Genomic DNA, 24,965 nt, shown 5'->3' with positions numbered 1-24,965 from the left:
GATCGAGCCCTGCATTGGGCTTTCTGCTCAGCAGGGAACCTGCTTCCCCCCTCCCCCACACCACTCCTGCCTCTCTGCCTACTTGTGATATCTCTCTGTCAAATAAATAAATAAAATTAAAAAAAAAGAGAAAGAAATGTAGTGTTTAATATTCATAATAATCTAATAGTTTTATGTTTGCTTTTCTTAGTGTAAAAATTAGAGACATCAGATATATTCTATTGCTCTATCTTAACAAAAAAACCCTGATTTTGGGGGGCGCACATTGGGTTGGTGGTGTTAGTGGCTCTTTCTAGAAAAGTTATGGCTAAATCTGCTCTTTTACCTTTTTAAATTTTTTTTTTGTGTGTGTGTGAAAAACATGAATGTTATTCAAATATTTCTCTGGTATAAAGCAATAGAAAAGGCTGGTTGGGAAGGGTTTCTGATGTTAGCATAACTAAATTAAAATATTTACTCTGCTACTTACTGGTTGTGCAACCTTCAGTAAGTTGTTGAATTTCAGCCATTTTTTTCTTATTATAAAGATAAAATGAGATAATGTACTTAAAGGACTTAGTACAGTGCCTGGGACTAGTAGCTATATTAGCCACGTTATGCAAATCTTATGATTTCAAATAAAATTTTTATAATATGTACAAGAACTTAATTACAGACATTCATGAATGGGCCCATGGCTAATTGCTATGCCTATAGAATGAATCTTTTCATTCTATTTTGCATAGATTCTCTTGGGTAGGATTCCAGAAGTTAGATTGACATTTTAGTCAAGAAAACCAAGAATATTATTAAGTTGACAGAGATAGCATATGGTACATTAATATTACTAATAAGCATTACTTGTGTTACTGAATTCGGTCTGAAAGTATCAAGAGGGAAATTAGCTTAAAGCACTGAATTTCCAAGTCTGTCTGAGTGTAAGTACACAGTACATCTTTAATTGATTTTATTCCTCAGGTGACTTTATTCAGTTTATTCTGGGGCTCAATTTTCATAAATTTATAGTATGAATGAATAAAAATGAATATAGTCATTTACCTTTTGTAATAAATAGTTCCGATCAGAATTGTTGAATCAGTGACATTCTTTAGAGCCAAGACTGAAACCTATTGAAAATTTACTTTGTGGTTTTTGGTTTTCTTGCACTTTCCAGTGTAATCCTTTCTGAGTTCTTCAGGGTTTTTTTAACCTGGGTCAATATGGTGCCTGAAATGCTTCTACACTTGGGAATTGAAGTCAAAATAAACATTGCTGAGGAAAAAGTAATGGGACCCATGTTGCTGGGCTTCAAAAAAGAAAGCTGACTAGTAGACTCTAATAATGTAGAGAGTCCAGCTGTGGAAATGGGGAGAGAGAGAATCTTAGTGGATTTTGGGAATTCATTTTTATAATTAACCTAATGGTATAGTTGTTAAACACTTATTGAGATCCAAATACAGACTTTTTCCTAAGAATGTTTAAAAATAGACAAGACAGGGGTGCCTGGGTGGCTCAGTGGGTTAAAACCTCTGCTTTCCGCTCAGGTCATGATCCCAGACTCCTGGAATTGAGCCCCACGTCGGGCTCTCTGCTCAGCGGGAAGCCTGTTTCCTCCTCTCTCTGCCTGCCTCTCTGCCTACTTGTGATCTCTGTCTGTCAAATAAATAAATACAAATCTTAAAAAAAATAGACAAGACAACAATTGGTCTGACTTCGATATAGGGCTACTTCAAACAGGGGTAAACCGGATGGCTTCGTGTAGGTCAGTTCTATCCTATTTTCTAATGAAATCCATTAACCTAGGATTTAAATGTCTGCTATATGCCGAGAAGTGTTAAAAACTGAGAGGGTGCCTAAAAAAGAGTAACCTATAGTAAGTGGCAAGTATAATTATAAATGTTTCATATGTATTCATACATTTGATAGTTATAACGATGCAGTTAAGTAGGTGCTATTATAATAACCACTTTATGGATGATAAAATCGAGGGACATAAAAGTTAGGTAATTTGCTGTAGCCACACAGCAAATGACCAATGCAGGCAGGATCGAAACTTTGACTCAAACATTAAGCTGATTCCTAGACAATCTAGTTATGGGTACAAACATGAGAAAATAAGAACAGTGTAAATACTTGATTAATCTACTGGGGGATTATGGATCTTACTTCATAATATGTAGCATCTCATTGCCTTTACTTTTGTTTCATCCACTCAAAAATTCTCCCTAGGTGGAAAGCTGATCTAGATATGACAGTAGTCCTTAGTGTTAATGGAGGGACAAAGCTTGATAAATACTGCAATCTATTAGGCTCCATGCTCAGCAGGGAGTGTGCTTGAAGATTTCTCCCTCGGCCTCTCTACCCCCTTTCTCTCTCAAATAAATACATCTTTAAAGAAAAAAACAAAACAACAACAACAAAAAGCAACCTTTCACCAAGTAGTAAGGCTGAATTTTCTTTTGTGTCTTCAGGGAATATACATGAGGTATTAAAGAAAATATATTTCATGATTAAGAAACTTTTTAGAAAAAACACAACCAGGAATTTGAGAGGGTATGGACTTGAAGGAATATGGAAGAAGACCCTGGCAAAGGTCATTTAAACAAAGGTTCCACTAATTAGTACACGTGGGGCCCCACTGAGTCTTAGATACTATTCTAGCTCAGGGCAATCTGTTCTGGGCCCGGTTAGCTAGCCTTAGCCAAAAATAAGACCTGCCATTTACAATACCTCCTTTTTTTGCGGATAAGTCAGCTGCGGAAATGGAAGCTGTTAGGCTGAGTCAGGATTATCATCCAGTGATGTAGCTTAACCTTCCTGGTCTAAAAGTTGTCTTAAAACCATAATAATATCTATCAGTGGTACCACATAGGACTTTCTGTGAGGATGAAATGATAGCATAGATGTTAAATTGCTTTCAAAGATTTTGAATTGCAGGCTGATAGCATCGTCCCAGCTGCTGGGATGTCCTGGTCCTGCAATGCCTTGTAAATACAGTAACTTCTTCCTTTTTGAAGCTGCAATTTCCATATCAGAGAAGCAGAAACACAAAAATGCATGATTAAAAAACCTATTATCTGACAATAAGAAAGAGTACATTATACAGGAAATTTGCCTAATTTGTATCCTGTTCACAAGGTGTTCACAAATACTGTTTTTTTAAGTTGTGATCAGTATTTCATCCTGGGTGATTTTTCTGAGCTGTTGATTCCTTTGGAGTACAGTCTGCCATTTTGAATTTTGTTTATTAAATATTCTGCAAGTGTATAAAGGTTTACAAATTCAGAAAATTCTTTTTAATATAATAGAACTCTTCTCATTTTGGGGGGTGCAGTCATGCATTTGAAAAAAAATTTTTTTTACATTTTTTCCTGAGAGCAAATTCATTGGCAGGCAAAGAATTCCAATTGTAAGACATTTCAGGGATCTCTGTTTTGTGTAGAGGATAGGCTATGGAAGATACAGTTCTGTTGAGAGCGGAAGAGGGTCGCCATCAGGTAATAAACTTGGTTTTCAAATATCTTAATAGTTCATGTAAGTTTAGAGGAAACCTGCTTCTGGAGGACAGTGTTAGACCCTGATTCTCCACATCATTCAACCGTTTGTGGTCATCTGACCTTAAATACTTCCAGTGTGCCAGTTGCCTGAACGCCCATATCTTACCCACTTTTCTTTTTCAATGGCTGCCAGAAGTTGTTACTTGATCTTTGGAATCATCTTCTTGTCTTTATTAAACAGTTTAATGAACATGGTATCCAAAAGAGTAAGGTACTTAATGAGAGTGTTTCTTACCGAGCAGATCATTAATCTGCAATTTCAGGTTCATACGGAGCCTAACATCTGAAACACTTCCCATAAACAGTTCACACAAAAGGATAATCTTGGGAAGTTCAGTGTTGCCCTTTAGTGTGTATTTCAGCTAACCAAGGGAATGAAACTCAAGAACTGTGTAACTAGATCTAATAAAAGGTCATGGGTTGTCTTAACAAGTTGGAATAAAACATTGATTGTGTAAGTAATGGAGAAAGTAAAACCAAGGTTTACCTGAAGGTATTTCATGTGAAATGGGAAGACGTGAAATCTTATGCCTCCTCTTTGAAATTAACACTGTTGTCCACATTACTGCAGCAAATGTGGGTCAGAACTTTTATTTCATACTCTCCAAACAGTAATTCTTCCCTAGTTTCACCCAAGCAAAATGTTTAAGATAAAGGACTAAGAAAAAGAATATGTCAGAATTTTTCTTAACTTTTAAAAATAGGTAGAAGAGGGGTTCCTGGGTGGCTCAATTGGTTAAGCAACTGCCTTTGGCACAGGTCATGATCCTGGAGTCCTGGGATCAAGTCCCGCATCAGGCTCCCTGCTTGGCGGGGAGTTTGCTTCTCCCTCTGCCTGCTTCCCTCTCATGCTCTCTCTCTCTCATTCTCTCTGTCTCAAATAAATAAATAAAAAAATAAAATCTTTAAAAAAAATTAAAAATAAAAATAGGTAGAAGGAACCACTTCTAAGAACATGCCCAGGTACTTTTGAGTTCACACATAACAGAATAAAAGGGGGGAGATGGTTTGTGATGAAATCAAGATGAGCTCTTTGAAAGAACAGAGCCGGGAGCCTGGAGACCTGGTGTCTAGTTCTATTGCGGTTGCTAACTAGTAATTATGGACCATCTTGGATCTCCATTTCCTCAACGCAAGTAGTGTTTCACCCGCACATCTCTGAAGTCCCTTTCAAATTCTGTGGTTCTTTGTGCTGCATGGCAAACTGTCTTGAAAGCTTAGTGACTTAAAGCAGCCATGGATTTATTATACTTCTGACTTTGCCCAGAGATTCAGCCCAGGCTTGGTTGGCTGAGTAGCCTTCAGTCAGCAGATGGTCTGGTCCCTAAAAGCTCCAGTCCTGTTTCTCTGACCTTGGCGGGGTGTCTGGAGGACTGAGCTTGGCTGCGGCTGGTCGCTGGAGGACCTACACGCAGCCTCTTCAGCATGGCGGCCTCAGGGTAGTGCGAGTTCTTTTGTGGCAACTCAGGGTGCCGAGAGTAGGGATCCAGCAGACAAGATGGAAGCTGTGTGGCCTCTTAATGGCTTAGTCTTTGGTGTCACAAGTGCCATTTCCATTCTCCTCTACTGAAGGAAGCAGTCATAGGCCTGCCCAGACTCCAGGGGAGGGGCTGTGAACCCCCTACCACCTGACGAGAGGCATTGCCAAGAATTAATGGCCTCAGTTTAAAAGTTGTTGTAGTCCCATTCACCATGTATGGTAAAGTTTGTTCAACTGTGGTAAAGCTTGCTGGTTTAAATTTAGCCCTCTCAAATGCTTAACAAGCTGGAAAAGTCATGCCCTAGGAGAGAATGCTGATGACCAAAAGTAGTACCCTTTCTCCATGCCTCCTTTCTTGCCCATTCTGTAGTTTTTGTTTATTATTAAATATTTTAAACTTTTATGTGTTTAGCCTACTACTCATGTTTCTCAACCACCACTTAAGCTTTTTAAATTGTTATTTAATATAAAGAATACCGACATCTTGAAAAGTCAAGTTTGATTGCATTTTCTTTTTTTTATTTAAAAATAAATTTTTAATTCAAAAATAAAGTTTTAATTCAAGTATAGTTAACATACAATGTTATATTAGTTTCAGGTATATAATATAGTGATGCAACAATTGTATCTATTACTCAGTGCTCCTCAAGATAAGTGTTAATTTCCATCCCCTTAATTTCCATCTTAATTTCCATCCCTAGTTTCCCCCACCACCTACCCACTTATGCTCTGGTAACCATCTGTTCTGTATAGTTAAGAGTCTGTTTTTTGGTTTATTTCCCTGCCCTTCCCCACCTTGTCTATTTTGTTTCTTGAATTCCACGTATGAGTAAAATCATATGGTATTTGTCTTTCTCTGACTTACTTCACTTAGCGCAGTACCCTCTAGCTCCGTCCATGTTGTTGCAAATCACAAGGTTTCATTTGTTTTTATGGTTGAATAATATTCCACTGTGTATCTGTATATGCACCACATCTTTATTCATCTATCAGTGGACACTTGGGCTGCTTCCGTATCTTGGCTACTGTAAATAATGCTGCAATAAACATCGAGGTGCATATATCCTTTCGAATTACTGTTTTTGTATTCTTTGGGTAAACAGTAGTGCAGTTACTGGATCCTATGATAATTATATTTTTAATTTTTTGAGGAACCTCCCTACTGTCTTCCACAGTAGGAAGTACTGGCTGCCCCAGCTTGTTGAGAGCATTTTCCATGGGCCTGACTTGGGAGTCAAGTGCACAGGACATTTCCTAACCTTTTCATTTACAATAAGTGGTTTCTTGAAATAAGAAAGCTGGTAATAATGCTGGCTTCACCTGGCAGAGCACACAGACAATCACACACACACACACACACACATTTAGCTGTTGGAAAAACATAACTTATGATTAAACAACCAAACAGCCTGATGTGATATATCCTCTTTACATAATTTTGAACTTAAGTGAAATACTTTGAACTAATCTCTCCTGGAGACCTGGGTTTATCTAGAACATAACAGATGGTGCTGTAAAGGATTTAAAGAAATTATTAAGCAAATATTATAGGAAAGTGGTCAGAAATTTCTAAACATAAACATACCTGTATCTTTTTTTAGGAGTCTAGGGAATTTTTAAAACTACTGTTTTTAATAGCTGCCATTTATAAGAACTGACATCTTTCCATTGTTTCTTAGGGACACGTGCTGAAATTTGGCCGACAATCGGTGTTCTCATTAAATACTCATTTCACTGCTCTGAAGGAGTTTTGTTACTCAGGGCCATCAAGCTTAGAGTTGCTGGAACATAATTACATCAATGGGTTGTACTTGGACACAGGTTGGAACAGCCTTCACAGTAGGTCATTTACCCTTTTTATTTTTAAAAGACTTTATTTATTTATTTATTTGACAGAGAGATCGCAAGTATGCAGAGAGGCAGACAGAGAAAGAGGGGGAACCAGGCTCCCTGCTGAGCAGAGAGCCTGATACAGGGCTTGATCCCAGGACCCTGAGATCATGACCTGGGCTGAAGGCAGAGGCTTAACCCACTGAGCCACCCAGGCACCCCAATTTACCGTTCTATTAAGTCAAAACAATTCTCACCTTTATCTGTGGTTCAGAGTTAACTTATAAAGGAGGTAGTGGGGGAAATCAGCATTTATTTTGTTTTATTTATTTATTTATTTATTTATTTTAATGCTGTATTCCTTCGTTATATTTTAAACATAATGGTTTGGTCATTGACACACTTCAATGTGAATATAAATTTCAGCTCTAATAAGGATATGATCTTTATAATCTTTGTCTCTAAATTAACTTTGAAGACTTGTGAAAACCTTCACACAGCAGGAAACTATGATTCTTGGCTCATTGAGGTATTGATGTCTTTCTTTTGAGGTTTCTTCTGGGGAAAGAAGTTACCACTATATTGTTCTTGCAAGGGCCGACATAATTAATGCTATCTTTTTTTTTTTTTTTAAAGATTCTATTTATTTATTTGGCAGATGGAGATCACAAGTAGGCAGAGAGGCAGGCAGAGAGAGAGAGAGGGAAGCAGGCTCCCTGCTGAGCAGAGAGCCCAATGTGGGGCTTGGTCCCAGGACCCTGGGATCATGACCTGAGCCGAAGGCAGAGGCTTTAACCCGCCGAGCCACCCAGGTGCCCCAATGCTATCTTATTAAAGGCTTATTGTATCTACTTTTTAAAATGGTAACTTTTCCTTGTTCTATAAAAAAGAAAATTGCTTTATTGATAGTGAGATAGTCTGTAGACCAGCATAACCTAAGTCAAGATTCTTTTTCTTTTTTTTTTTTTTTTTAAAGATTTTATTTATTTATTTGACAGAGAGATCACAGGTAAGCAGAGAGGCAGACAGAAAGAGAGAGAGAGAGGGAAGCAGGCTCCCTGCTGAGCAAAGAGCCCAACTCGGGACTCAATCCCAGGACCCTGAGATCACAACCCGAGCCAAAGGCAGCGGCTTAACCCACTGAGCCACCCAGGCACTCCCTAAGTCAAGATTCTTAAAGGGAGTAGTGAATATTCTATAATTTGGCCTGTTCAATGTCACATTTATTTAATTGTATAAGTATTACATTGTCACTGGAAGAAAATGAGAATATACATAGGGAAAAAGAAAATGGTAGCATCTAATAATGTCTGTTAACATTTTGGTTTATATCAATAATGAATAAAAAATATTTAACAGCCTATATGACACAGGCAACAATTAGTCAGAATGAAGTCTGGCCTTACCTAACACATTCTGTCTGGTTGAAGTTGGTCTTGGGTTGTATCTCTCTGGGTGTTTTCCCATTTACAGACATGCTATATATATTTTAAACAATCTGCTCTATTATCATGACTCTCCTACTCCCTTAAAGTGTTTGTAGGCTTCATAGGCTGCTTCCACCAACTAAAATCTATATATGAGAAATAGAAGTTGAGTCCCTAGAATTGAAAAATAAGATTGTTTACTTATTTATTTGTGAATTTCCTTTTGACTTCTCTTGTTAAATATACAATAGTAGAAGATCTCCATTTAGTAAAAGGACATGGACATCCTTTTAAAAACAGCACGTTTAAACTTCGTCTTAGCAGATTATCTTCATCCTGCTCATTCCTACTAGGCTTTCCCATTTGAAGTCAGTAGGAGTCCAGAACTTGCTTCTCAGCTCTCTCCAAGCCCCCTGCCACGGATCTAGTTGCAGAGAAGAAAAAAACAATTCAGAAATATCTAAATATATGAAGTTATTCATTGTTTGAGCTAATTTATGAAAGGCATATTGATGCCATTATTAAGAATGAAATGTGCAGTTGAGGTCCATAGAAGAAACACATGATTTAACAAGCTTGAATATTATCCCTAAATCTTCCATGATTTTAAGTTAGAAGATCTGTAATATCATTAACAGCCTTGATGGTTAACCTTTTGCTATATTAGAACATGAAAATGTATAATTAAGGTGTCCTTTTCAAGCCATATGAATGCATTAGATTACTTCGAGTCTGTTATTTTAGTTATAGGTGATCATCGATATCAGAGTTCTCTTATCTGTAGAATGAAAGGTTTGGACTAGATTATATCCAAGAGTCCTCCCAGCTTGCCCATCCCATAGTTGTATATTAATAACCCTTACAGTGAAGCTAGTCATGTCTGATTTATGCTTCAGATTTTCAAAAGCTCTTTAGAACTCTACATGTCATAATTCCAGAAGTTTCTCAATTTATGAATGAGGAGGTTGATGGATCTTGGATGGTACAGAAAGGAGAAGGCAGTAGGGAAAGACCTGTGTGTTCTAGTTTGGAGAGCCAGGGAAAGGTTACTCCGGGATTCTGGAAACTCAGACTGGTGACACAGCTGTCCCCAGTCCTGAAGGTGGGTCAGTAAGGGGGAGCGGGGAATAAGGATGTTGCTGGGGATTCTTGCCTGGGGAGGCAGTACCCGCTAAAGCATGGCTTCGGCCGGGTAAGGATTATTTTTCCTGCCATGTTTTCACCCTACTGTCATGTGTGGCCAAAGCCACACCTTGCATATTTGTGTTTTTTGAACATATCTTCTTTCTTTTGATTGTCATCTATAGGGAACTACTTACCTTGGTGGTTATTTATTTATTGGCTTGTTTTTGGATCTGTTGCTATAGTTTACTGAAAGTCTGCTAAGCTTAGGGGCTACCATGAAAAGGGGCATTGACATGAGTCAGAAGACTCCTGTCTGAGCATTTCCTGATCCAGTCCTACGTCTACCCCTCATTAGCCTTGGGCTGGTAATTGTCTTTTATAGTCCACCAAAAGTATGCACAGATCTTACATTTTAATTATGGTAGCTGAAATAAGGTATTATACGAGTAACTGATTATTAGACCTGAGCACTCAGACCTGAATTGATTTTTGTTTCATGGAAACCCCACAACATCAATGAGAGCTGTAATAATGGAGATGATGATGATGATAATTAGAGTAAGCAGATAATGATAAGCCAATCCTTACTGAACACATAGTGTGTACCGAGGGCTCTCCTAAGTGCTTCACATTGATTCGTGGACTCCTCATAACAGTCTGGATTGGTAGGTGCTTTTATGGTCCCAGTTTACAGGTGAAGAAACCAAGGCACAGAAAGATGAAGTAACTTGCGAAGGTCGTATGATTAGCAAGTGACTGAGCTGGGAAGCGAACTGAGGCCATCTGTCTTGACAATCTGTGTTCTTGACCCCTGTGCAGTACTCTGTCCTAGAAGACTGGGCTACACAAGACGGGGCAAGTTTGTTGAAGGCAACATGGGTACTAAGTACTGCTCGTACTTGTAGAACCAACTCTTTACCATCACATCTCAAGTTTTTGGAAAATATTATTAATACAGTTTAGTCTGGATAACTTGTTTTTAATTTGACTAGTTAAGTGTTTATCACACTTCTGGTGATATTTAACTTTTTTCACCAGATATACTTATGATTAAATGGATTGTGGAAATTTTCCAATATCATAAAAACAAAAGATTGGCACTAGTTATCAGTTGAAGGTGAAGTAGAAATATACATTATGGCCAAGTTTTTCTATAAACAAAGTTGGAATATCCAGATGCATAAATGAAGTTTCCTGGTTCTGTTATTTAATTATATAGTTTTATCTGAATGCCATACCGTAAAATAATCATATTTTAAAGTGACCCTGCTTAAGATTTAAGACATCAAATTTTTAACTCCCTTATATATTTTATAAATGAGAATAAGCTATTTTTTTTCTTAAACATGCCATATGTAATATCTCTTACATTGTAAACACTGAAAACTTAAGTTACCATAGTTTTTGCATGTCTAGATTACCAAAGCCAATAAAACTTTATTCCTGTTTATGACAGGGTTTTTAATTTTACAGAATCTATTTTATATGATTTATTCATTTATCCCTTTCCTCTCTCCTTCCTTTCCTGGTTTTATTATTTTGGTATTTGAGTGTGGGATGTATTGGAAGCCCTTCATCTTGGCCATCTTTGAAAACATAGAGCTTAGCCATCATTATCTCCTTCTCTCTCGGACTTGGAATTCTCTCCTCCAAGAGAAGCAGGAATGTTGCTGGAGAAGGCTGTAATGAACTTTACTTGTTGGACCTTATTCCCAAAGAAACCATCATGAAACCATAAGATTCTCCTCAATTTAGAAAGAATCACCCTTAAGTCATTTCCATGTTATTAAATTGTCATATCTACTAGTGGTGACTCCCAGTTCTGGGTGATTGTTGAGAAGTGAAATTATGACTACATTACTTTCTCCCAGATGGAGAGATTTTGCATCTCCTTCTGGCCTCAAGTGTCTCCACTATAAATTTGAAGTTACTGCCTCTCATCTTCTGATGAGGATGCCATCAATTTGAGTGTCTGTACATGCGTACACGTACACATACATACATAGTGTTGAAAAGGTGACAAAAAAGGAAGAACTCACAGTATTTTGTCTTTCCTGGCTTCATCAAACTCTGACACAGTAATCATTTCAGATTCTGGTGCTTTCCTGGCTTTCCAAACCACATTTACCTAAGGCAGTGGAGGTAATTTATTTTCATATCTGTTTGTCGTTGCATGGTGCTTTGGAAGGGCTGGTGTTTTCCATTTATTTGTTACCACTGTTAATCATTACAAAATCTTATTATTACTGCCCGTATATAAATCAGGAAAAACAAATTTGATTTCTAGCATTTTAATGTGGCTAAAAAAATTCATGAATAGAGGAAACTTCTTATGCAAATATAAGCAACTGACAGAGAATAAATATGGGCACAAACTCTTGCTATTATAATCATCTTTTGACCTCAGCCATCCTTTGTATAGCTCAAGTAATGACTGTTTGATATTTATTATAAAGCATATTAAGTTTCTTGATTAACTGAACCTTTCATTCCTCTTTTTTGTTTCATGTAGCAGTGAAAATAGATTGTTCTATTATCATTCTTGCCAGGAAATTTATAAAATATATAAAATTATTCATAAATGTATTTTAAACTGGAAATATGTTAATGTATTATTGGGTGTATTGAGCAGAAAACATTTCTTTTCATATTTGAATGGCAGGCACATGATTATAAATTCACTTCCTACTGAATATTAACCATCAACTCCATATGGCCGGTGGATAAAACTCTGAGAGGCACAGCCAGGAGATGTAAATTCTTACCCTCATCATGGTCTTTTTATATGATTTTGTTTAAAGTTTAAAATCAACTGAGTGACCTTTGAATTAAAAAAAGAAGTCATTCCTCCTGAGAAGTCCAAGGGCAATATGGTTTGAAGATGGGTTATTATTCTTTCCACTTGCCTCTTGGCTTCTGTGGTCCTGGCTCTCAGGAAGAGAGGCGGTCTTGCCCTCCTCCTAGATCTGACTCTTCCATCTTGGTTTTTTGCTTCCTCTGCTCTGCTTAAAACACCAACATTTCTTAGAGTAGCAACCTCAGTCCACATCTGTTCTTGCCCATGTATTCTCAAGGCTTGTTCAGTCACACTTGGAGTTTAGAGGTGCTGGCCTGTTCTTGGACTCTAGACCCCCCCGTAGGCCATTTCCCGAGGGATGCCTCCCCTCTGCACTCCCCTCCCCCTGTACTTCCTCCTTTCTCCACTCTGGTACCCCCACTCCAGCCATCCTGTGACCTGCTCAGTGGCTTGACTGCTGTCTCTCCGGCACTCAGCAAGGCTCTGGCATAGAGTAGGCGCTCAGAATGTGCTCAGGGATTTCATATTCACCGTCGAACCCCTGATCCTCCTGTGTCTGGCACCCCACACAGTGGGGAAACACCTCTCTCCCTGGGTTGTCTTTCTCGGTGCCATCTGCCGCCTGGTTTCCCCTCCCTCCTCTCTCTCCTCCCACCACCCTGTTGCTGCTCTTTCTGCACACCCAGGCCTGGGTGGATGTCTTCTGTGTGTCTGAGTCCACTCCCTTCCTTCAGTCCCAAACACCACTACCCTGGGCCTTGGCGTGCCTGTCTCTCCCCCGGATGGTGGCTCTGTCTCTGGGTTTGTATTCCAGCCTTCCGGTCTTGTCCTCTCAAACCCGTCCTTCTTTACCGTCGCCTGATTAATCTGAAGAAAACTGCGAACTTGACCAAGACTGCAAAAAAGACTGAAAGAAAGGCCAGGGGTTTTCTGTGCTGTCTGTATGAGGCGACAGTAGGAAAAAGTGGATGCTTCGTAGGTTTGTTTCTTTCAGTGTACCGCAGTGCTCATCAAGAAGCCAGAGGGAGTTTTCAGAGACCACTGGATAAACGGAGTTACTTGTCTTATAAAATAAACGCGTGAGAATACATAAGAAAAATTGTGGCATGAGATTATCACCTTTGCGGTGGGAAAACTTGGGAGTTGAACCTCAGCTTTGGTACATATGAGCCGTGTGGCCTGTGCTGTTTCCTACGACCTTCACTGGGCCTTCCTCTTTAACATGGCATTACAAGAGGAACTACCTCTACGAATTTCTGTGAGTTTTAAATGGCGTGGCGACAGAAAGCATGGAGTGTGTTTAGCACAATGTCTGGTACCTGGTATATGCTTAATAAATATTAGCAGAATCAAAAGGACATGAAAACCATGGCCACATACACATAAATATACATTTACATAATGTATGAAGATGAAAGAATAGGATAGTGGTCGTCTCAATGTGGTGGGGTTGCAGATTTTTCTTGTTTGTGCCTTTTCTCCATTTTCTAGAACTATTATTTGTTAATGGTTTTTAAATTTTTAAAATAGAAATCTTTCAGTGACTTCCCCCCTTTACACATTAAGTCCGAGCCCCTTATACTTCACCCAGTGCCCTCTGTAACCTCATTCCACTGTGCTTCTCTCTCCTCATCGATGAGGCCTTCTTCCTACCTGCCTTGGTAATCACCGTGAATCCTGAATTACCTTCTTCCCCGTATGCATGGTTTCCTGCCTGCCTTGCCCCGCCTCTGCCTGTAGTGGCCAATCCTAACTCTGTCCTATTTACTGTAGCTTCTCCTTTAAGATTTAGCTTAAGATCACACAACTGATGGAGCATTAGGAACACCATGTTTAAAGTATTTGCTCTTGTGTCTGTTTTTCTCAGTGGGATGTTTTTCTCCTGAGTGAGGACTTTACTAGACGCTAGAAATAAAAGATGACTAAGTTCTAGTCCATGCCCTCAGGTTGCTTATAATTAGCAGGAGGGGAAAGGCATGAACACACATGAGGATGGTTACAATTGTAGGATTTCTGATGCAAGATCCTGCAGAATTCAGTAGGGCAGAAGGAAGAATACAAAGGGGAGGGCGGTGAGTTAGGGCGAAGGGTTCATGAATGTTTTCATTCAAGAGGTGATGCTTAAGTGACAGATAACATGGGGACAGGTGTTCCAGGCAATGTGTGTGGGAGAATGGTGACAAGTTGAGGTGGGTCTTCATGGTGCTTGGTACAGGGTAGAAGCTCAAAAATACTCAAACTGAACAATGTGCCCCCTCTTAGTAGCCATGTGATTCAGGAGTTTGTGAATTCCCAGAAGTTATGTACAATATTTTATGTTTATTTGCTTCTGGAAATTTTTCTGGGGAGAGGATCCTTCAATGTCACCAGATTTTCCCAGAGAGTTGCATGGCCTCTGAAAGGTTTAAAAACACTCTTGACAAATATCATATCCCTAGAAGGAGGTGAAGTGAGGGGCGGAGGCTGGAAAATGATTTGCAGAGAAGCTGTCCCCGGAGGATGGCCATGCCCCTGACATCTCCAGGGCGCTTCCCTGCTGGAGCCATGGAGGGCCTGGCCATAGCGGCTCCTCTGGGAATGGTTCCACGCACTCTTTTCTAGCTCCTTTCACCGAGCAGCCTCCTTCCTGTCTCTTTGTTTGCTCCCGCTAAGCCATTACAGTGTTGCTTCCCTGAGAGTCAAAGCAACTCTCCAGGGCAGGAGACATTATGGGGTTGAAAGACTGGGGAGAGAATGGAAGCACCATGTGTTTTATTCTGAAAATAAAGTAAGGACGTGAAGATGTGAGGAGAACAAGAAAGCAAATACAGTAACCAAAGCAATTTGGTGGCAGTGGTATTAAGTAGGCGGCATTAAAAGACTGCAGTGGCATTAACCCCCCAGAGACACTGCAGGTCAGCTCATTCATTCCTCAGCGCTGGCTGGTAAGGAGATGTGTGAATTACCCAACTCTTAGAACCCTGCCTAGGCAGAGCCAGCGTCCTCCCCACTCTAGGCAGCTACGACGATACCCTCTCTATACCTTTGTTCTAGAACATATTGCACTGTGGTGTGATTGTTGATATTCTCTTTCATGAGGCATGACTAGCTTATCTTTGAATGGGCTAAGTGCTGGGCTCAGTTCATGTTTATTGGAAGAATGAGCTTGAGCTTTCTAGCCTGAAGGTAGCGGAGTTCACGGTTTAGCCTGCACACAGACACACACAGGCACATGCCCAACCAGCTGAAGATTTCCATTATCCTTTGCCTAAGGAGGCACTCAAGTAAAAGAGCTAATCAAGGAAGGGAGCAGATCTTTTGCAAAGACAGGGGCTGCTCTCTTGAAGGGAGGGATTTGGCGCAGTGCCGAATCTGAGACAGTATCGGCAATCAGCTTGCTAAACAGTTTTGGTAACCACAGGCAGAGCACAGGACAAAGGTCACTGGAGCAGATGCAGAGGGCACCGTTGGCCACACTTGGATCTGTGTCGGGAGTACCCACACACCTTCGTCTGTTGCCCAAAGTCAAGTAGCCTTCAGAAGCATAATGATCATGCAATTGTATTTTTCCACGCTCAGCACTGGGATTCACAAAGCGAGCTCCTGCCTTGCGTGATACTCCGCCCCATTCAGAAGGATCCAGAGGGTCCCCAGCTAACGGGATGTTGGGGGAGCTTGCAGAGCTTGCAGAGGGCTCAGGGGAGTCACAGATGCACTTAAAGGAAGAGAAGATTTAAATATTAGGATGTTAAAGAAGAACCTGAAGGGTGGCTTCATGGTCTCGGGTATAGGAAGTACACAGAGAATGGTGATTAATACTTTCCAACTACTGAGGAAGACAGAACAGGAAAATTGGTTTGAGCTGTATCATGAGGACTTCTGAATCGATGGAGTGAATTAGCAGATTATTGAAAATATCTTCTTATGTCCCTACCATGTTAACTGTTAGTTATAGATAGTTGGTCATTTTACACATTCACTGTTGCCTTCCTGTATTAGACTCACTCTAAAAGAAGGAAAGGAAATGAAAGTAGGGGTGCTGACTGCACGTCTCCAGACAGCAGGCCCTGGGTTTTCTTGATGCATCTCGGATTAAACGTCGTACTGTTTAATATCTGGACGTAGCTATTATCATCTCCATTTGTTTGTGGGGAAACTGAGGCAAGAGCCCTCAAGACGACAGTCATAGGTGGCAGTCCGAGGACTACGTCATATGTTACTTCAGTCCCGAGTCCGTGTGACTCCAGAGGCCTTGTTTCTAATTCAGCTGTGAAACACAACGGATCTAGTGTTTACTGAGGCTGCCTGGGTACCTCACTACTCTCTGTGAGGAGTTCCAGACATGCCTGTCCCAGGTCCTGAACACTGTCCCCTCAGAACAACTGTGCTTTCGTTACAGTTTGGCATTAATGCGTCCAGAACACCATCTGTGGCTTCTTCTCAGCCTGGGCAAAGTGTAGTTACAGAGCAGCAAATCTGTGATGCAGGCTTTCTGGCATAAGAGTAAGAAAAAGTAGAAAAATCCGCGTCCGTATAATATAAAAATTGAACTCCAGTGGCATGCCTTTGGATTATCTTCACAGTGAAGGCGTGCAGTGAAGGCACGCACAGGTGGTATGTTTTCTGTACGTACAGCAAGGGCTGTAGCCAGGTGAATGATCCCCACCTAAATGAAATCTGCTGGTCACCAGACCTTCCCATCCCTGACGCTTCCTGGGACACAGCTTCTTCTCATGGTGTGCATTAGACATGGACAGTGGTGGATATTTTGGAAAGAAAATACAGGAAATGGTCAATAAAAAATCACCCTAAGATAAACCAAACATGACTACCTTAGTGTGCCGCTCTCTAGCTTTTCAGAGACGCAGATGTAATGTCATAGAGTTTAGACGTGTGGTACCCCGCACTTACCTTGCCTCAGAAGTGTTCCCTGACGTTTTTCACTGTAGTAAACCATACATAACATAAAATTGACCATTTTATGCAGTTTCAAATGCACAACTCAGGGACGTTGTGTACGGTTGCACTGTTGAATAACCATCGCTGCTTTGCCTCTCCAGAACATCTTCCTCCTCGGTGTTCTCTCCACTTCAACATGCTTCACACACCATGCTTACTAGCTGCATGCTATCCGACCATATAGAATTTACTTGAGAGCATTTACTAGCAAACATTCAACCGATGCTTATTTTGTGTTTGCTGTGAAGCAGACTTTACAGCTAAGGTCGCGAGCAGAATGTGGTTTGTGCCTCTTGGACCTTAAGTCTGGTGAAGGCAGTGGCTGTCAGTGGGTGAGCACAGGAGTGAGGGGTACATGTACCAAGGGAGCCTAACTTGATGTATGATTTACATAATCTTCCTTGATTATTGTAGGTTGAGCCTGTGGCAGATATTTTTGCTGTTATTAGTAATATTGCGAGATATCTGTGGGTATAAACATTTATTTGCATCTTGATTATTTTATGAAGACTTGAAAAAGTGGAGCCAGTGAAGGACTCGCTGCCATAGGGCCATGCGAGGTGTTCTTTCTTTGAGTGCTGGTTCTTGTTAACCCGCCATGCCATTCTCCAGGTTAGGAGCTGCCACCAAACATTTCCGGTGCCTGTTACCTCTTACGAGCTCTCCTAACCTTTTTAAGTAAGTGTCTATGAAACCTGTAGGGTTATGTGAAGAGTTGAGGCTGAGAAATCGAGTGTACCCAGCTCAGAAGAGCTCAGGAGGGCAGGGCCAAAGGGACTGTCGACATGATGTCACAGGTAACATTTGAACTGGCCGGCTGTTTGGACTCCTGTCAGAGGCCTTGGCTTGACTCCCGCTTTAGGGCTGTGCTCCGTGTGCATGCTGACAGAGTTTGGCTCCTTTCTGTGAAATTCCAGGCTTGCAAACTTGAAGCTCATTATGAAGTAAGAGAAGCCTATAAAAGACAAAGTGTCTCTGTATCAGCTAAACAGAAACTTCCGATCTATTGTCAGAACTGGGAGAGACTTTGGGATACCATATATCTTCCCTGTTCAGACTGCAGACGAAGGTGCTGAGGTTTAGAAAGTCAAGAAACATTCTGAAGGAAGCCAGTTGGGGAGATAAAGGAGAGGGATTAAAACTAATTCTCTCAGTTTATCTTGTGGTTTACTCCATAACCTGCCTCATGTTGTCTTAGCCTTCGGTCTTGTCCTTCTGGGAAATTCCTGATTTTGTTTTCTGGCATGTCCTCTAAGGTGTTACTCATCTTCAGTGTTGAATGCATGTATGTGCTGACTAAGGTCTCTTCACAGTCATGTTATGCTGGTGTGTTTGCCTTCCTTACTCTATGTCGGTCTTCGCCTACTAATTTGTTGGACTGCTCCCTGCTGTCTTCCTCTTGGCCTCGTTGTTTATTGGAAAGTCTCTGTGGACTCTGGCAGCAGTAACCAGTTATGTTTTATTTCACTCCCTTTGTGTTAGCCCTTTAGGGTCACTTTGTTGGGTTTGGGTTTTTTTTTTTTTTAAATGTTAAGAAGTCATACACCCTCCAGTGATGTAGGAAATGTGGAAACCTGGTCTGGGGCCAAAGAGCAAACAGTTTTTAAATACATCCTGAATGTTGAGAATAGGAACATAAGCACAGATCTCTGACGTATTTATTTTATGATGACTGGAGCTAATGATTAGTTGGTAAAGCTTTCCCATGAACACACATCTCCACATTTATATAAATGTGCATATAGTTTTTTCTGTATAGCAGATCTTTTAAGGTCAAATTTACAAAGAAGCTAGCATTACTTTGTGTTAGACCAAGTGCCATTATCTTTAGTAGAGCTTCATATCTGCATAATGACTCTAAATATAGGGCCATCGGTCTCCTGATAATAATTAGGAAAAAGAACTTAAAAAGCCAGGGCATCAAATTTGGTCTGAGGCTGTCAGCCCCGGTATGAAGTGATTATTATGCAGTTGGAAAATCCTGTAGCTTAGATTCCAAACAATTTCTGGTAATCAGTATCTCAGAATAATTCAGAGTTATCAGGTTCTTTCATTTATGAGAGAAAAGAACGATTCCTCATTTATCTTGAGTCTTTGATGTTGGCAATTCCGTCCTTAATTAAAAAGGCATTGGCATTTTCATTATGAAAATGGTTTTCCTGGATGTATAGCTGAGTCCATTAATTTAGTGTTTTAAAGCTGATTGGCATTAGCCTATTAGTTACTTATATACAAAAACAACTTAAAAATTAATTTTGCAGTGTCTTGATTTTAAATACTATTTCAGACATCTGTTCCTCCTGGGTCTACTGGATCGGCGTATTAAGTTCTAGAGAACTAGGGAGTAAAAATATGGTGTACTCCACGTCCAGAAAAGAAGACAGCCGTTATCACGGTCTGTTTAAGGTGCCTGAAGAGAGCCGAAGGGGACATACCCTGGCTCTGTACCCCACCCTTGTTCTCTCATTTTCTTCTGTATCTTTCAGGGTGGAAAAATGATTATGATAATGACAGTTCTATTTTCTGACGTGATAACTGTTAATGTGTTACAGCCCCTTAGTCTTTTGTAAAAGTCCCATTGAAGATAGGCAGTATGATGCCCATTTTACACACTGGGAAGCAGAGACTCCCCAACGGATCACCTGATTAACCCCTGACACCGCTTAGTTAGCTCTTGTTGTTTCCCTGCCACTTCTTTCCATTCTGCGCATCACTGCTGGTCCCATCTGTGCTCTTGGCAACATTCTCCTTCAGAAACACCTTCTAACAGTCCGTAGTGCACAGGGCTAAAGCCCAAACTTCAACACATCTACAGGCTGATCGTAACTTCTTTAACCTTCTACCCCACAACCTCCTTACGAGAACCTGCACTAGGTACTCGTACTGTGTACTTTCCCGCTGGTTTCTCCTGCCTTGGCACTGACACATGCCTTTTATTTGCCAGGCACTCTGTTAGGATCTTAGCCACAGCTCTTGCCTTTAAAACTTTAGTAGCAAGATAGATGTGGACATACATCACTTCGTAACTTTTATGTATCTAATTCCAGATTGAGTTTTTGCCCTCCATGAAAATTTTCCTAACCATTCAGGGTAGATTCTGCCTTCCTCTGAATGCAGCCCGAGACTGTTCCAAATATTTATCTTTAAGTTCTGATTGTATTTTCTTGTGCCTGGGCCTTAATCCACTTCTAGGTTATAGATACTATAGGCACAGTCTGTGACTTTAATATATTGCTCTGATTTCTAAGCTCTATTTTTATTTTATTTTATTTTATTATTATTATTTTTTAAGATTTTTATTTATTTGACAGAGACACAGCAGGAGAGGGAACACAAGCAGGGGGAGCTGCAGAGAGAAAGGGAGAAGCAGGCTTCCTGCTGAGCAGGGGCCGGATATGGGGCTCCATCCCAGGACCCTGGGATTATGAGCTGAGCTGAAGGCAGACGCTTAACAACTGAGCCACCCAGGAGCCCCCTAAACTCTATTTTTAAAGGAAGGATTAATTAATTTGTAAACATATATAATTTCTATATATGATTTTAACTTTGGCTGGGACACCTGGGTGGCTCAGTCAGTTGAGCATCTGACTCTTGGTTTTGCCTCTGGTCATGATCTCAGGGTCATGAGATCAAGGCTCCCTGCTCAGCGGGGTTTCTGCTAGAGATTCTCCCTCTTCCTCTGCCTTTCTCTCTCTCTCTCTCAAATAAATCTTCAAAAAAATTTAGTTTTGGACTACCATATTTTTAATATATTGCAATGTGGTCTGAAACCGCATGTTTTACAGTATAAAAAATTAGGTTGGCATGCAAATATGGCACATTGCTTATTTTTCTGGATTTCTTTCAAACTCTGGAACCAAGTTTTTTTTTTTTTTTTTTTTTTTTTTTAATTAATGATTTTACTGTGACACCTTCCTCTTCATTAGTTATCAGCATAGGAAGAAAACCTTTTGAACATCAGCCAGGCCTTTAAAAGGCACTAATAAAATATCTCAGTCGCTAGTTCTTCAAGTTATGGGACTTGTTAAAAATACCATAAAATGTAAGTGGCGTGAGCAGATTTAGTCTTGACTAAGGAGGTATGAAACCAATTCTATTCCTGGTTCACGTCACTGAAGGGGGTGACTCTGGTGTAGTCAGAAGCACAGTGAGCCCCAGTTTCTTTGCCTGCCAAATGATGCATCATAGCAGACATGGTGGGTTCTTCTTTTTTTTTTAATTTTTAAATTTTTAAATAAACATGTAATGTATTATTAGCTCCAAGGGTACAGGTCTGTGAATCACCAGGTTTACACACTTCACAGCACTCACCATATCACATACCCTCCCCAATGTCCATAACCCCACCACCCTCTCCCTCCCCCTCTCCCCCTGGCCACTCTGTTTTGTGACATTAAGAGCCTCTTATGGTTTGTCTCCCTTCTGATCCCATCTTGTTTCATTTATTCTTTCCTACCCCCCAAGCCCCCCACATTGCATCTCCACTTCCTCATATTAGGGAGATCATATGATAGTTGTCTTTCTCCGATTGACTTATTTCGCAAGCATAATACCCTCTAGTTCCATCCACATCGTCACAAATGGCAAGATTTCGTTTCTTTTGGCTGCGTAGTATTCCATTGTGTATTTATATACCACCTCTTCTTTTTTTTTTTTTAAGATTTTATTTGTTTATTTGACAGAGAGATATTACATGTAGGCAGAGAGGCAGGCAGAGAGAAAGAGGAGGAAGCAGGCTCCCTGCTGAGCAGAGAGCCCGATGTGGGACTCGATCCCAGGACCCTGGGATCATGACCTGAGCTGAAAGCAGTGGCTTAACCCACTGAGCCACCCAGGCACCCCTATACCACCTCTTCTTGATCCATTCATCTGTTGATGGACATCCAGGTTCTTTCCATAGTTTGGCTATTGTGGACATTGCTGCCATACACATTTGGGTGCACGTGCCCCTTCGGATCACTACATTTGTATCTTTAGGGTAAATACCCAGTAGTGCAATTGCTGGGTTGTAAGGTAGCCCTATTTTCAACTTTTTGAGGAACCTCCATGCTGTTTTCCAGAGTGGTTGCACCACCTTGCCTTCCCACCAGCAGTGTCGGAGGGTTCCCCTTTCTCTGCGTCCTCACCAGCATCTGTCATGTCCTGACTTGTTAATTTTAGCCATTCTGACTGGTGTGAGGTGATATCTCATTGTGGTTTTTGATTTGTATTTCCCTGATGCCGAGTGATATGGAGCACTTTTTCATGTGTCTATTGGCCATTTGGATGTCTTCTTTGCAGAAATGTCTGTTCATGTCCACTGCCCGTTTCTTGATTGGGTTATTTGTTCTTTGGGTGTTGAGTTTGCTAAGTTCTTTATAGATTTTGGACAATAGTCCTTTATCTGATATGTCGTTTGCAAATATCTTCTCCCATTCTGTCAGTTGTCTTTTGGTTTTGTTAACTGTTTCCTTTGCTGTGCAAAAGATTTTGATCTTGGTGAAGTCCCAATAGTTCATTTTTGCCCTTGCTTCCCTTGCCTTTGGCAATGTTCCTAGGAAGACATTGCTGCCGTTGAGGTCAAAGAGGTTGCTGCCTGTGTTCTCTTCAAGGATTTGGGTGGATTGACATGGTGGGTTCTTTTTTTTTTTTTTTTTTTTAACGATTTTATTTATTTATTTATTTGACAGAGAGAGATCACAGTAGGCAGAGAGGCAGGCAGAGAAAGGGGAAGGGAAGCAGGCCCCCTGCTGAGCAGAGAACCCGATGCAGGGCTCAATCCCAGGACCCTGAGATCATGACCTGAGCCGAAGGCAGCGGCTTAACCCACTGAGCCACCCAGGCGCCCGACATGGTGGGTTCTTAACCCACCAAATACTTTCACCGGTGCCTCTCCCCCTGTTGTGTTGTAGAACTGTGTCCCTCTGTCTATTTACAGATAAATTTACTGAGTGACCAAACAACAGAAATTTATGTTCTCACAGTTCTGGAGGCTGGAAGTCCAAGGTCCAGGTGTTGGCACATTTGGTTTCTTCTGAGGTTTCTCCCCTGGTCTCACAGCTGCCATCTTATCACTGTGTCCTCATGCAGTCCTTCCTCTGTGTGTTTGGGTCTCTGCCCATTTTTCCTCTCAGAAGGACACCAGTCAGACTGGATTAGGGCCCACTCTAATGGCTGCATTTTAACCTCATCACTCCATTAAGGTTCATAAGATCATAAGGTTCGTAAGATTCTGGGTATGGCGTGTTAAGGCCCCAACACGTGAATTTGGATGAGACGCAATTGAGCATATAACATCTATTTAAAATAATCTTCATTTGTTTTATACAGAGAGACTAGTATAAAGAAGAAACCAAAACTAGCCTTCCACCTATTTAACAATGCCTATTGTTAAAGAGGGAGGGTAAGTACATGAAAAGATCATTCAAACTATATTCACGATTATAAAAGGAAAGTTAACACGCTCCTAGCCCCTTCCTTCCACACTCAGGTAACCTCTTTAAATACACTGACACAAATGTTTGCTCTGCAGAGTCCAGGTACATTATTGTCTGGTCTGAACGTATCAGGCAAAAACACACATCCGTGTATCCGTGCATCCTCTGTAGTGGCCTTTTAAATGACTGCATAGTATTCCATTGTATATGTTGTGGATGTAACTGGTGACCTGCTCATCGGCATCTAGGTTGTCTCCGGGTACCCTGTCCACCCGCATTACCAACAATGGAGTGGGATTCCTGTTAAATACGCATTATGGAAGGAACGGTAGTGAGCCACCTAAGGGACACAAGCAGCCTTCAATTTGGGGGAAGACAGCCTTTGTTTGTCACCTTCCTGTGCACTGGTCCTCATCAGTTACTGTGAAGGGCATTTCAGGCTTTCTTACCCTCCAGTCCCTGACCATATGCCAGTACCTCCTTCCGGCCTAATGTGGAAGGAGGGGCTTCTCTGGACGGCGTTCAGTCACAGCACACAGCTGTCCTTTCTCCTCAAGAAGAAAGACCAGTCTGAATCATTAACAGGCAGAAACTCTTCTTAGTGAAGTAAAACCATTTTTCTTGTAAGAATTGCTGTTTCTGTGCCCACGATGGCCCATGAATCCTTTCTGGCTGCTTCCACCCTTTGGAGAGGGGCCAGTTTCCTAATGGAATGTAAGCAGTCTTACTGCTAATCAAGATTTACAGCTGAGACTGGGATGCTCGGCGGCTCATTGGATTTGCAGACCTCTAAGGCAGCGCCAGCGGCAGCTCTGAGATTAAGTACAGCACAGAAGGCCCAGTCCTGTTCTCCGGGCCCTCCCTCCGTGCTCAGGCCCGGCCTCCTAGCCACAGGTATCATCTGGTGTTATTTTATAAGTTGTATCGCAGTGCACATGTTCTTTGCTGAAGAATTGCTTTCATTTCTGACTCATTTCAGGAAATGAAGCAGTCTATCAGAGGTGTTCTTCATTTTCATTTTCAGACCCACAGAGAATTAGTTTTCTCCAGGGATTTCTAACCACATGTGGGCAGTGCTTTATTTACCCAGATGTGAGAAATAGCAGTAATGAACAGCCCTTTTCCAAAGTTGGCCTTACTTCCCTGCAGAACCCAATGGGAAGACCCAGAGGAACTTGGGCTCTTATGAATGTAAATATTTCTGAGGTTTTGGTTTTGTGATGCTTGTGGACATGCTGTGTGTGTATGGGCTTTGGTGCAGGAAAAATATAATTTAGCAACAGATTTAAAAGGTAGTCTGGAGTGTTTCTAATTACTGTTTGTTTAGCTCACCATTGCCTTAATAAGTGGATTTAAGTAACCTTGGGGGTAGGGAATGTAATGTTCATATTATAGGCAGCCATGCAAATCAAATCC

The 24,965-nt window shown here is 40.9% G+C and overlaps 1 protein-coding gene across 2 annotated transcripts in view; it reads left to right on the top strand.

Annotated features, from left to right (window-relative positions):
- The window catches only part of ANO6 (anoctamin 6), a 186,404-nt gene that overhangs the window by 21,356 nt on the left and 140,083 nt on the right, over positions 1 to 24,965 (top strand). The gene's annotated exons all lie outside the window — the stretch shown is intronic.

Source organism: Mustela lutreola, chromosome 8 (assembly GCF_030435805.1).
Source record: "Mustela lutreola isolate mMusLut2 chromosome 8, mMusLut2.pri, whole genome shotgun sequence".
NCBI classification, from domain to species: Eukaryota; Metazoa; Chordata; class Mammalia; order Carnivora; family Mustelidae; genus Mustela; species Mustela lutreola.
This window is presented reverse-complemented; position numbering and strand designations above follow the sequence as displayed.